Raw genomic sequence first — 13,077 nt, 5'->3', positions numbered from 1 at the left:
GGCGCATCCCATGCAGCTGTACACCCATCTGGAATAATCCTGGCGTCCTACAAAAAAATTAGATGATAAACTTTACATATTGGAAGAATAAAGGTATTGAATTCCCGGAATATATATTTGAAGGAACTGAATTTATTACATTTGATAGATTAAATATACAATATGGTATTAACAAAAATGAATTCTTAGAATATCAACAAATGAAATCTATAATAAAAAAATTAAGCTTATTAAAGGTGGTTTACAAATTCCAATAAATGTATTAGAGTTCCTGGATCTAAACCCCCACAACTACTGTTTAAATTACACAGGCCACTGTCTACACTAGATGATTCAATATCTCTTCCTATTACTGGCCTGGTAGCTGTGCTGCTTCTGGGGGAGTCTGGGAGTTCGGGATTCCTGGGGCGTGCCGCAAATAGGCGGGTGTCCTGGCGGGGCCTCTGGGGCTTAGGTTCTGTGGAGTATGTCGCTCGGGGTTTGGGCCTATGTATGTCCAGGTGTCTGGCCCTACCCGGGGCCTCTTGTGTGCTTGAGGGCCTTAGGGCCTGTCAATCTTGGAGGGGAGGGGGGTGGGGTGAACCCAGTGTGGATATCTATCATCATTGAGTTGTTTGAATGGTAGTATTGAGGTGGGTTTAATTAAATTTGTCTTTCCTCTGTGGGGGCAGGGGTGTGGGAGGGGGATGCTTGGTCTGGCTCCTTGTCTCGGTCCTGGTTCATGGTGGCTCTCGGTGCTGTTTCTATCCGGGGAACAGGGGTCTACATGGTTTGAGTTGGGATGGCTGTCTAGAGATTTTTGTTTCCCTTTTCTTCCCCCAGGCTGTCCAGAAGGTGGGTTGGTTGGTTGGTTGGTGGTGGTGTTGGTCTCAGTCCGCAGGGCTAGAGGACCCTGCCTCTAGCCCTGCGGACTGTGGTGGTGCGGCTAGCGGGGCCTCCCTCCCCGCATGAAATTTTGGAGAATGGGGGTGCTTATTGGAATCAGCAGGGGAGCTGACCTCCTGGGAGTTCATGTTGCTCCCCAGTCATTCCTCCCCATCCCTGGACACCTCCCTCTGCCTTATTCATGATGCTATCACACATGTAGGACCTTTGGGGTGTGGGCGTCGCTGGGGAGCAGGGCCGATTTCGAACTCAACTTTCTGGTGATGTCTTTGAACCCAATGTTATTATACATATTAGACACATTCATTTATAACATTCTCACAACACACATATATGTAAGTGTGCTGGACCTAATACCTTCCGGGGTGGGGGGGGGGGATTATGCTCAGCTGGTGTGGCCGTGAGGCCCTGGGAATCGGCTGGGACTGACATTTTTGCTGCCGCCTGGAATATGGGGGGGGGGGGGGAGTTTTAAATGCACTTGAAAACTTGAAAACAACAAGCAACAACATGGCATTTGGGGGGGGGGGGCTTAGGTATGGAGGATGGATGGGCCCATGAGTCATCTGGGCTGGGATCGGGGTGGGGGGTTAGAACCGGAGTATGGACTGGTTAGTCGGGTTGTGGTGGTTCCCCCCACCCCCTCCCATCTTGATGTTGTGATTCACCTTCCGGGTCGGGGGCTTGGCACCCTTCTAGAGTGCCTCTGGAGTGCCGGTGCCTGGAACTGGGAATATAGGATATGTGTGGTGAGTGTAAGAGTGTGTACTGTGTTTTTATTGTTCAGATGCGAGAACACTAGGGTGGAAACGTGTGACTGTGTATGTGGTTTTCTGTCTGTCTCCTTGGCAGGTTGGGTTTCAACTGTCCCCTCTCCTGGGACATCTCAGGTCTCCACTAAGTGTGGGGTCGATCCCCCCCATCCTGCTATCCTCCCTTGGCTGGCACCTTGGACCACTAGTGCGTTGGTGGTCCTCGTTGTCCAGGGCTGGATGCTCGGGTGGGCGCTAGCTCGCTCCTGGCGCTGCTTCGTAGGGCCTGAGCCCCCGTGGCTCTGTCTGAGACTCTGCCAGAGGTTGGGGCGCCCCTGGGCCTTGGGTGTCTGGGCACATGGCTGTATCCGCTCCGGTGTAGCTATCTGCTGGTGGAGCCCACAGGCCTTACCCCACGGCTCCCGTTGGCTTCGGCATTTTGGCTGTTGGGGGGTTTCCTGGGGCTCATCTCTGTTCTTCCCTGGGATAGGGGAGGCAGCTTTCTCTGTGTTGGCCCCTCTTGGGCACCTGTGCTCTGGGGGTCCCTTCGGACATCTGGAGTTCTGGTTCCCCTGGCATCTGCCTCAGTGCTCGGGGGATCCTTTGGCTCCTCACAACCACTATTGAGCATTTTTCTTATGGAAAAACTTTACATACAATATCGCACTCTCACAAACATCTACAGGTGCTTAGAATCTGGTACTTACAGATTCACTTTTATACAGAAAACCCCTATTATTATCTTTAGCTGTCAGTTTCTACATTTCATATTAAATTATACTTTAAATTCTTCAGTGATTGTATCAAGGTGTTGGTTGTTTGTGCCTGTAATACTTTATCGTTTGGTTTTGCTGTTATTTTTATATATCTCTTTGCAGGTGTAGAAACAGACTCAGAGAATGTTATATTGTTCTCTACCTTTCCTATCCTCTATCTCCTTCACCTTTTCTCCCTTTTAGCATTTTGTGTCATCTGTTTCTCTCCTTTTTTTTCCTCTTTTACCTTCCCATTTCAGTGTCCTTTGAACATGAAACAGTATCTGCATAAAATCTAATAAAGCTTCTTGCATATATAAATCAAGCAGAGCACTATGGCGAAAGCTGTAAGGCTCCACTTGTGAAAGTAAAATCTGTTGGGCTCTTTTTAGCATCAAGAAAACAATTATTAATGCCACATTTCCAGACAGGACACACAAAAAACAGCTTATTAAATATAGATACATCAGGGTTAGAAGCTTAAAGCAATCACCTCAAGGACGAAAAGTGTTTCTGACCCTTGAACAAGCCTTCACTTTAATGATAAAAAGTTGTCCCCGTGTATTGAATCCTGATATTATATATATTATTTGATCAGTCAGTATTTACAGATAAAAAGATTAGGTTTTGTCACTTTGGTAATACGAAACAAACTTGTTTTAAAATTTCTCCATGTAATCAACTAAACAAAGACATATTTGCTCATTAAGTCTATGTTTTTATCCACATATGCAATATGCTTCTTTTGAGCCAGAGCTCATTCTTCTTATGATGGGAAAAGGAGCATATTTTGTTTTTGTTAAAGAATCGTAACACCATAATTGCATCAAAAACAAAGTTTTCTCCCAAAATCTGGTTGGGCCTTTTACATGTAATTGTATGTTGAGAAACAAAGAAAAACAAAGAGAAAGTGATGACAGGCACAAATAAAAAATTAAACATGCTGGAGATGGGATTTGATGTTAAAATAAGCAGTGGGCTGGGCTGTTTTGTGCTCTAAGGTCTTCTTCTCCATGATTGCCAGCTGTGCACAAAGAAGCAGAGTTGTAGTTCACAATGACAGTAATGATAGGCTGGCAGTGAGAAACACCTACCCTTATATTAAAACCTGCACATCCCTTTTCTCATGGCCTTAAGGTGACACTGATTTAAGAACATATGCACATGCAAATATGCATACAGTCTGAACTCGCTTTAATCCTGCTTCAGTGATATGCATCCCAAAGCCTCATTAGGCTTCTCTAAACATCAGTTCAATAAAATTCTAATGAGGAACAAGGCTGGAAAAGGTTAATAACCATCCTTATTAACATTTGATTAAAATACTGTAATGAAATCACAAAGCTGTGATCAATACACTGTTGCATGTTGCATATGAGAAGAAATATGCCATTGAAATCTGCTCTGTCCATGCAGCTGTTCTCAGCTGAGCTGGTAGATTTTAGGAATATTCAGACTTCTGTAGATTAATCTATTCGATTAAAAATTGATTCAAAGCAGTCTAAATATCTGCATATTTTTTGGGACTTGTCATTTGTTAAAATCGATATGTGTAATGAGCCAGACAGAATACCTGAAAATTCAACCAACAGGCAGAGTATTTCAACAGATTTGTTTCGATAAATAAAGAGGTGGGAAACAGGAAACCTCCGACAGCATGAGCAGGCACTATCAAAAAAGGTAAGAAAACAGGTAAGGGGCTGCAGAAGAGTCTAGAAAGAAAAATAAAGACATTTAAGGTGTATCATCATCACCCTCCAATATGTTATCGTTTCATAAAAACATATAGCCTCAATAGTTCATCTGAACTTTGACTGCAACAAATAACTTTTAAGACCATAATGGGCAGGATTTATTAGACCTACAGGACATGTAGTTTTAGAAAGGATTAATGGAGAGTCATGAACTGCTGCTTTCCCCTTAGAGATAGTTAAAGAGGTGTATAAGTATGGCCTTCTCTAGTTGCCTACCCTTAAATTTTATACCAATCAAACATATACAAGAATGGAGTGAATTTCTCCATTGTGAGATCAATAAAGACTATCTTATCTTATACCTCAAAGATGTGGAAAATCCTTTTTTTCTGCTTACAAAATGCATTTTGGTCTCCATATAAAACAGTATACTGTCCCTGCTTCTGGGACAGTGGCAGGTGAGGTGTTTGACTGGGACGTTACACCTGTCAAACAGTGACACAGGTGTCCTAAGATATGCTCAGGGAGGAAAGAAACCTCCCGTGGAGCAGAAAGGCAAAACAGCTGGTGATTACCGATAAACATAAAAGGTGGGGAAAGACTAAACAAAATTTGGAGGGAACATCTGCCTGTATTTAGTTAAGGGTTTATTAATCACATTTTGCTTCTTGCAAATGAGCTTCTTCTAACAGTAGAAGTCTAACAAAATTATATTACTTCTCCAGACTATTGGCATAAATAGGTATTCTGCTTTCTGCTGGTTAAAACACATTGCCCTATTTGGAGAGCCAATTGTACTTGCAAAAACACATTCCCTTAAAGCTATATTTGGTAATCCTGTCCAGAAACACTTTTTGTTATACAGGGTGAAATGGTCCTTCCATCTTGACAGTAGTCAAGAAATTATGTAATCAGAAAAAGGTTAAAAATTAGATCTCCGTGAAAGCTGCAGGACTTTAAAAACTCTCCTCAATCATTCAGACCGAATGGCAGGGATTGGTCCTGCCCTCACCCCCTCTGTCCCTTTATGGGAGTATTGCCTTATCTATTGGTTATGCCATATGCCAATCATTCTGACGCTCATGTAACGCCAGTGTCCGTGCTCATTCATTGTTAGTTTTGGCTTGCTGGCTGAGCATGCACACGTCTTGTGTTTATGTATCCAGTTAGCTCCAGTACTTGGAGCTAACTGGACACTATAAGTAACTACAATACTTTGAACATGGCTGAGAGTCGCAAGAAGCAAACCACATACAAGTTTATGAGAAGAAGAGGAAAGCCTCAGTAGAAAGAAATAAGATCAGAGCGGATTTGGGAGATTTTTTCACAAAGAGCGGAAGAGCAGGGAAGATGGTCTTGCGCATTCGCAGTTATTAAAAAAGGAACTTGGGGAAACTTCCAGAAAAATCGCTGACTCTACCTTTAATGCTTGTAATAGGATTCACTAAATGAGTGTGCCTGCCTTGAACTTCCAAACAATCAACCTTCAGAGCAATCTGTTCGAGCCCTGCTACACATAAGGGAGGGGGAAGTGCAGAATAACTCTCCCCAAGAGGTAAAAAAAATCTCGTCATTCCTGAACTATTTTTGGCAACTCATTAAAAGGACTTTAAACCACATAAATAGCATGACCAATTTTTTTTTTTTAGAAATTGTAATTCTTATTTTAATTGCTGCATACTTTTGATACTAGTAAGCAGTGCATGCATTCTGACAATAAAATAATTCTTAGGCAAGGCACTGTTGTATATTTATTTTCAAATAACATCCTTACATGTTAAAAAAGGAGAGTTTATAACAATCTGTTCCTCTGTCATCTTCGTCTTAGGAGCTCTTTGACTGCCAGTATTCCCTGCGCTGAGGGCATCAACTTTGACCTCCCACCTTAGACATCATTACCAATAGCCAAGCAAGGTGCAATGAAGACCTCAGTGGCTTTCAGAGTGCTAATGATCCCACAAGAGGTTAAATGTTTGAAACCCCCCACCAGCTACTTGCCACTGAAAAAAAAAACCTTCTACAGTACAGAGGAGGTGAAACGTTTTCCCCTTCACGTTGCCACTCACTCTGCAGTGGCAGTTATTGGATGATAGATGTACTTTAATGTACTAATTGGGAGAAATTGTGGAATGTTGTGAAGATAAGGTATGGCCATTGTAAGTAACATAAAGTAACACGTTTTCTGTTGTGTAGCAGAGTTTGGCCTAGATTTAATAGTCATGATTGTCTATCACACAAGCCTTGCTTTACAGAATCCACACATTCAAATTGCCATTGAAAACAAGCCAAAGACCAAAAGACACTTATTCAAGAACATGAAGTGTTAAGGATAACTACAAACATAATAATACAGATTAAAAGTAACACTGTGAATTACAATTATTTAAAAGAACCAGCCAACAGATCACTTTAAAAAATCATTGATTTCCAGTTGCCAAATTATACCAGTAATGGATAATGTTGAGCTTTAAATATTGGATTGAATTGTTGATATGTTATGATTAGGGGGAAAAGGCAAAATTCTTTTTGTGGATATCTAAGCCCTTAGAATTTATAACAAATGTGTAGCATATAAATATGTCTAATCAAAAAACATTTAATTAATCTGTTTCAGTCAGAACTAGATTCACAGGCAATCTCATAAAGAAGGAACATGATCATTATACAGATGAAGGCAAAACCTAGATGAACTGAAAAAGGTTGCCACAGGAACAAGGAAGGACAGAGACCGCAAGCTTGATGATTACCAGATTTGTTTTGATTGAAGTTCCTGCTTCAATTATGCTTGGTGGATCTGCTTCCCGCATCCTTTAGAAATCTGTTATTTGACATCCTGTAAAGAAACCTAAAGTTTTTACAATATAATAAACTTTATTTTTTTTATTTTTTTTCCAGTTTTGATTGGGCTGTTTTTTCAGCTTTTTTCTCAAATTACCCAGCAACTTTGAAAGTCACAAATGGGAAGATTTTTGGTTTTCACTGGATTCTTCACTTCATTGAACATGCTGAATCTGACAAATGCATATTCTTAAATTCGCCTCAGCACTTTGAATCGTCTTATTACTCAAAAGTGCTTCAAAAATAAACTTGCCTTGCCTTATGTTACATAATTGACTTGGCTGTGGTCACCCCAGGTTATTTTGCTGAATAATGTGGTGTTTCTATTGTAGACTTCTAAAGTAATAAGAACTCTTGAAAACAAAACTATATTTTAATATATTTAATCTAAAAGAGAGAGGGATGTTTACAGCTTCAGTACTGGACTGTCATATACAACAACGCTAATCCCTAACACTTACCTTGCCTTAGTAATGGCAGCCTAGTGTGGTGGTGGTGGTGGGGGTTGCATCTTGGAAAGGCTGCAAGAGTCGCTGGTTTGAAACTGATTGCTCTCTGTGTACCACTCAGTATCAGCAGCACACTGCTCTCTAAAGGATTGGGTAAAACACAGAGACAAATTTCCCCTTTGTGGGACTATAAACGGCAATATTTTTCTTTAAAGGTAGAACAAATCAAAAGAATAATAATGTCATTATTAATATATAAAATAAATATGTAAACCATAACCCGTGTATGGCTGGTCAATATATTGAGTTTTTGAATATACTTCAATATCCATCAAGAAGCCATCATGCACACCCAGCATGCAGGATAATACCAGCACTTGTAAACTTTAACACTCTGACAAATGTCTGAATAGAAATTTACATTAAAATGTAACTGGCTTTTCTGGAGGGCTTAGAGTCCTCCAAGAAGCACAACGAAAATTTGGCTCACAGGTAGGCAGTATAAAAGCATTTCTTTACCACATGACTTCGGGGAATTCGGACACATACATCTGGATCTTCATAGAGGTCAGAAGATCCAGGAGTAAGTATTTCTTCACCCTGCAAAACTCCTCTCGCTGCCAGCAACTAAATACCTTAACTGAACTCTCTCTGTTCCACCTGGATAGCTGGGCTATTGGGTACCAGGCAAACAATCACAACAGTGATCTTTTACTTGAGGAACGTCCTCAAGTACTTTAGTAATACACCACCAAATTTGAGACGTCTGCCAAAAACGAGTATCATCACCGCCACCACGACCATCAATGCCCGTATTGCTGACTTTAGGGGAAGGGTGAAACTTCACCAAATCAAAGTGAAGTCCATCAAGAAAAGCAAGACTTTTTTCCAGAAATTCTAGCAAGTTGCAGACAGGCAGCAAAGGAAAAAATCCTGGACCTGCTGGGTAAGATCCAACGATGAACAGATGGCTCCATGGAACCATGGGTCTTTTTGCTCAAATCTCTCTTTAGTTTGCCTAGCTGAAATGGAGAAAGACTGCAGCAAGGGGCTCATTCACTGGTTTCTTCTCTATGTCAGTGTGTTCATAGCCTCCATATATGATCACAGTCCTGATCAACATGGCTGCCAAGGAGGTCCGGGCTGCACAAACCAACTCCACGCTGGATGCCACCAGTTTTTGATCAATGTGGGTAGACAACCCAGATACAAATCACCTCTGTTGTGGTTGCCCTTCTGTCTTACAGGGAACTGATAACAAGACCAACAGGGTCCATGGATATGCACAGATACCTGGCAACCCCTGAGTTCACGTGGCTGGAGTGGTGGCAGGAGCTCTGGACTACCCTCAACCCAAGCACCAACCTTGTGTTTACCTCTTGCTCCCAAGCTCCAGAAATTGCATGGGCTTTCCGGGCAGACCCTTTTCACCGACGTAAGGACTGTACTGGTCACACATGCAAAGAACTTTCATGCACCTGAGATATGGGCAAAACTTACAGCATTCATGTGTCCTACCACCACAATTGCTGACAGTTATCTGATGACACTGCTATTCTCAGTCTGCTGCATGAAAATATAGACCCCTCATCTTATCTTAATGAGTTGCAGTCCTTTGTTCAGTGGTGTGACGACCACCACCCCATAATTAATGTTAATAAAACTAAAGAAATGTTGATCGACCCCAAGTCAGTAGATGACAACTCCTCACTTCTTATACATGATCATCAAATCAACCAGGTCTGTTCTTATAGATATCTGGGTGTTCACCTTGTCATGGTTTTGGCGTATTTGACCCACACGCAGACCACAATCGGAAGACAGAGAGCAGTTTTAAGGCGTTTATGTAAAAACAGTTGTCCAGGGTGAATGTGTGGATAAACCACGACGAAGCAGCGCCAATGACAGACGCAAGGCGCCAAGAGGAGAGGGGTTAGTCGGCACACAGAGAACTAGGGATGCGTAAGGGAGGGGGGTGCTTACCACAGAGCACGGGAACCTGGACTCAGCAGGTGACTCCCTGTGATGAAAGCAGGTGACTGAGTGGCAGGTAGGCGGGCCTGTGGAGTTGAAGCAGGGTCCAAGCAGCGGTGAGAGAAGTGATCCGTGGACAACTGGAGGAACCAGGGAGATCTGGTGAGGTCCTCAGCCCCGCTTGGTAATACCAAGAGAGCCTCGGGGTGGGATCCTAGCAGCGAGAAAGTGTGGTGACTTAACTTGAGCACGAAGCAGTGCCAGAAGCGCGATCCAGAGCGGTGAAAGCCTGGAGGCTTGACTTGGGACGTCAGAGCATGAGAGAACACTTGGAGTGGGATCCAGAGCGTGAGGCAACCACAAAAGATTAACACTCTGGCGTCCTCCTGCTGTCAGACCGCCGCTTAAATGCTCCCGAGTGGCGCTGCCGAATGAGCAGTTTGGCAGGTGTGCGCCACGCCCACCTGCCAAACTGCAGTCACCTGTGGAGAAGGAGAGAGCACAGAGAGCTGGGCTGGCAGATATCTGCTCGGTGCAGCCCGCTGAGTCCTGACACATCTAGAAAACCAGTTAAATGGGATGTTCTTGTTAATAAGTTGTACTCCAGATTCCATCAGAGACTGTATTTGTACGCTCTCAGGGCCTTTAGGTTGACCAGAGGATTATGTTTTTGTTTTATCAGGCTGTATTAGAAAGTATTATCAGATATGGAATGTCATCATGGTTTGGTAGTCTCTCATCTAATCATCTGGTCAAGACGGCAATGAGAGTCATAGGGAGGACTGATTATTCCTCCCTGACTCACACTATGTGAGTCCGTTCTCAGACTCACATAGAGAGTACGGTCTTATCCCACTCATATCCACTATTCACAATATGAAATGTTACCTTCTGGCAAATGGTATAGAGTGCCCATTTGCGAACTTAATAGACATAAATAGTCATTCATCCCTACCTCCATTAGATTGATAAACAATGTAGGTATATAGTGTGCGGACTTATGAAGGCTGTTTTGTTGATTTTGTCTGCTGTGTTGGTTGTTAGTATATATGCAGTCTGAATTTCTTATGTTTTTATTGTGCAATACATGTTTATGTTTCTGCACTTACTGTGGTGTAAAGTGCAATATGTGTATTTGATATTTATTTATTGTATTTTATCATGGCAGTTTTTATTTTATTTTATTTTATCTTGTTAGCACTGGGAGTCCAAGACAAATTTCCAAATACTGTGCATTTTTCATCGATGTTATTAAGACGTTGGTTGCTAATTTTGAAATATTAGTATTTAAGTCTATGGTGTTACTTTCATAAACCTAAAAAATAATTAAATTCAAGGTAATTGGTAATACAGTTATTAGTAGTGTAGCTCAAAGCTATGCCAGATTTTATAAATTCTAATTAGAGTCAATGAGAGTTAAAGTACGTATATTATTTTTCACAAATGGTCCCAGAGAGTGTTGAAGCAAATTAAGATTTGTTTTCACGTAAAATGATATTTAAGCCAGAGTATATGTAGAACAAAGTTTTCTGCAGAAAAGATTGGGAGAGTAAATTAAATGTGTGATATTCCACAAAGACACTAAAAAATAAGACTGCCATGTGAATGTTTTATCACACAGACCAATTATAAAAGTGTGTACGAAACTCTAAACACAAGAGCACTCATGGTGTGTGTGACTATGAAATTCTGTGTTAATTTTGAACTAGCAGTCAGCATTGTAAAGTGCAAGAAAAGTTATTCTGTCATAAAAACACAAGATACAAATCTTTTGTGTTTTTCAGTTTTTTTTTCTGTCTGACAAGTTAACATTCCAGCTTTCTCCTAACCCTGGACATTTGGTGTGTTACATAAACAATGTAAAGATCTCAAGCTTTGATGAGATGTAATCCATTTTGAATCCCCACACCTTCATGAATTGTCTCCATTTCACCTGGTAATAGCTACGCCCATGCAGACTCTTTTTTTCTTCCAGTTATTACTTATTTTTCTTCTCTTGGCGACTTTCTCTTCCCTCTCGCTGGGCAGAGTATGGATGGTCCTCCATTTCAACAGAAAACAGCAAATAGAATGATCTACAGTTGTCTTTGAATATATGTGACAGGGCACAGCACAACCAGGAAAAAATCTCCCCAGGGCCGTTTTGAGTTATTTACAGATTCAGAAAGAGTGGAATTCAAGCTTTCCACTGATGTTGAACTTGTGGAAATAAACAAATAATTGAAGAAGATATGACCATTTGAATGTTGGTACTATGCTAAGAAGATTAGTGAGAAAACAAGCCTCTGCAATGTTTCTTTAGAATCAGCTTTCAGCCAGGGTGGTGTTATGTTAACAAAAGCTGTTCATTTGAATTACATTGCATACCTTGCAGCAACACCTCCCACCCCTTCAAAACCTGTCAATAGAGGGTCCAGATAAACTCACTGCACGATTTTGTTCATGTAAAAATAATTTACAGATCAGCATTACAATATTTGTGGTAGATCTGTGTGTTGAACAAACTTCTTTCTATCCAAACAATTACAACACATACAGACAAAAAACAAAGTAAAAGAAGATAAACAGTTATCACTTACAAAATTGGTAAATGTTAAACAGTTTAAGTTTTTTTTTATCTCTGCATGTGTCTGCAAGTTGCATCATGCACAATGGTATTGTTGCTTTTTAATTGCTCGTTCAGAGTTTTTTTTAAGAATCTTTTCAAAACTGTTTTATGGACACTTTTTAAGATAACATTTCTCATTGCCATTACAATATCAATAAATCCCATGAAGCAATATTCCAGGTATAACAGTAATCAATCAAACAAAAGAAGAGGTTATGCATTTCTAGCTCCAGGACCACTGATTAGGTGTTGGGGATGTACATGTCTGCTGATAATGCAGCTATGAATAGAGATGTTCACACCTATACACTACTTTTTTGTACTATTTAGCTAAGCATATGGTTAAAACATGAGAAATATATATTTTTGTCATGTGTTACACTAAAAACACTTAACAAAATTATCTGCCACTTAAATCATGTATGGATATAAATAATGAAAGGTTGAATGACGCACAACGTTTTAATTTCAGTGAGATGCATTATAATATTTTTTTTTTTTACTTTTCAGACATCCCATGTTCTATGAGTCCCATGTTCTGCCGCTGTCTTTCTATGGCTAAATAATTCATCCATCCATCCTCAGGAGAAAGGTCGAGGTTCAACACTGTCCCAAGAGCACAAATGCACCGTGAGTCCAAATCTTTCTTCGTTTTCCTCAACTTCAGTTAACATCAGCTAGAAACTAGGAATGCTCTCTATCCACAGATGCTATTATTTCCACTGATCTATCCTGATACAGAATCTATAAGCTACTTCATCATGTTTGGTTAACGACAGCTGGAAACCATGAATGTTCACCAAAAGTGTGCAGTCACTTCACTTCTGCTTCAGCGCTGCTGATACAGAATATGAAACAATTCCCTGTCATGGTTTTAAGATATTTGGCCCACGTGCCTACACAATCGGACTACAGAAACAGTTTCAATATGTTTATTAAAGGCTCAAGAAGGATTTGCACACAATGTGAGCAACAGGCGAGGTCGGAATGTCAGAACGGAGGTAACTGCGGGAAGAAAAAGGATATATTAACACTAGTCGAACCAGGGGAAATTCTCCAGATGCTGCTTTGCTTACCGCTTGGTTGGGAGGACCTATCCGGGGAGGATGAGTGGAAAAGGAG

The sequence above is a fragment of the Fundulus heteroclitus genome, chromosome 5, assembly GCF_011125445.2.
Source record: "Fundulus heteroclitus isolate FHET01 chromosome 5, MU-UCD_Fhet_4.1, whole genome shotgun sequence".
Taxonomy (NCBI): Eukaryota; Metazoa; Chordata; class Actinopteri; order Cyprinodontiformes; family Fundulidae; genus Fundulus; species Fundulus heteroclitus.
This window is presented reverse-complemented; position numbering follows the sequence as displayed.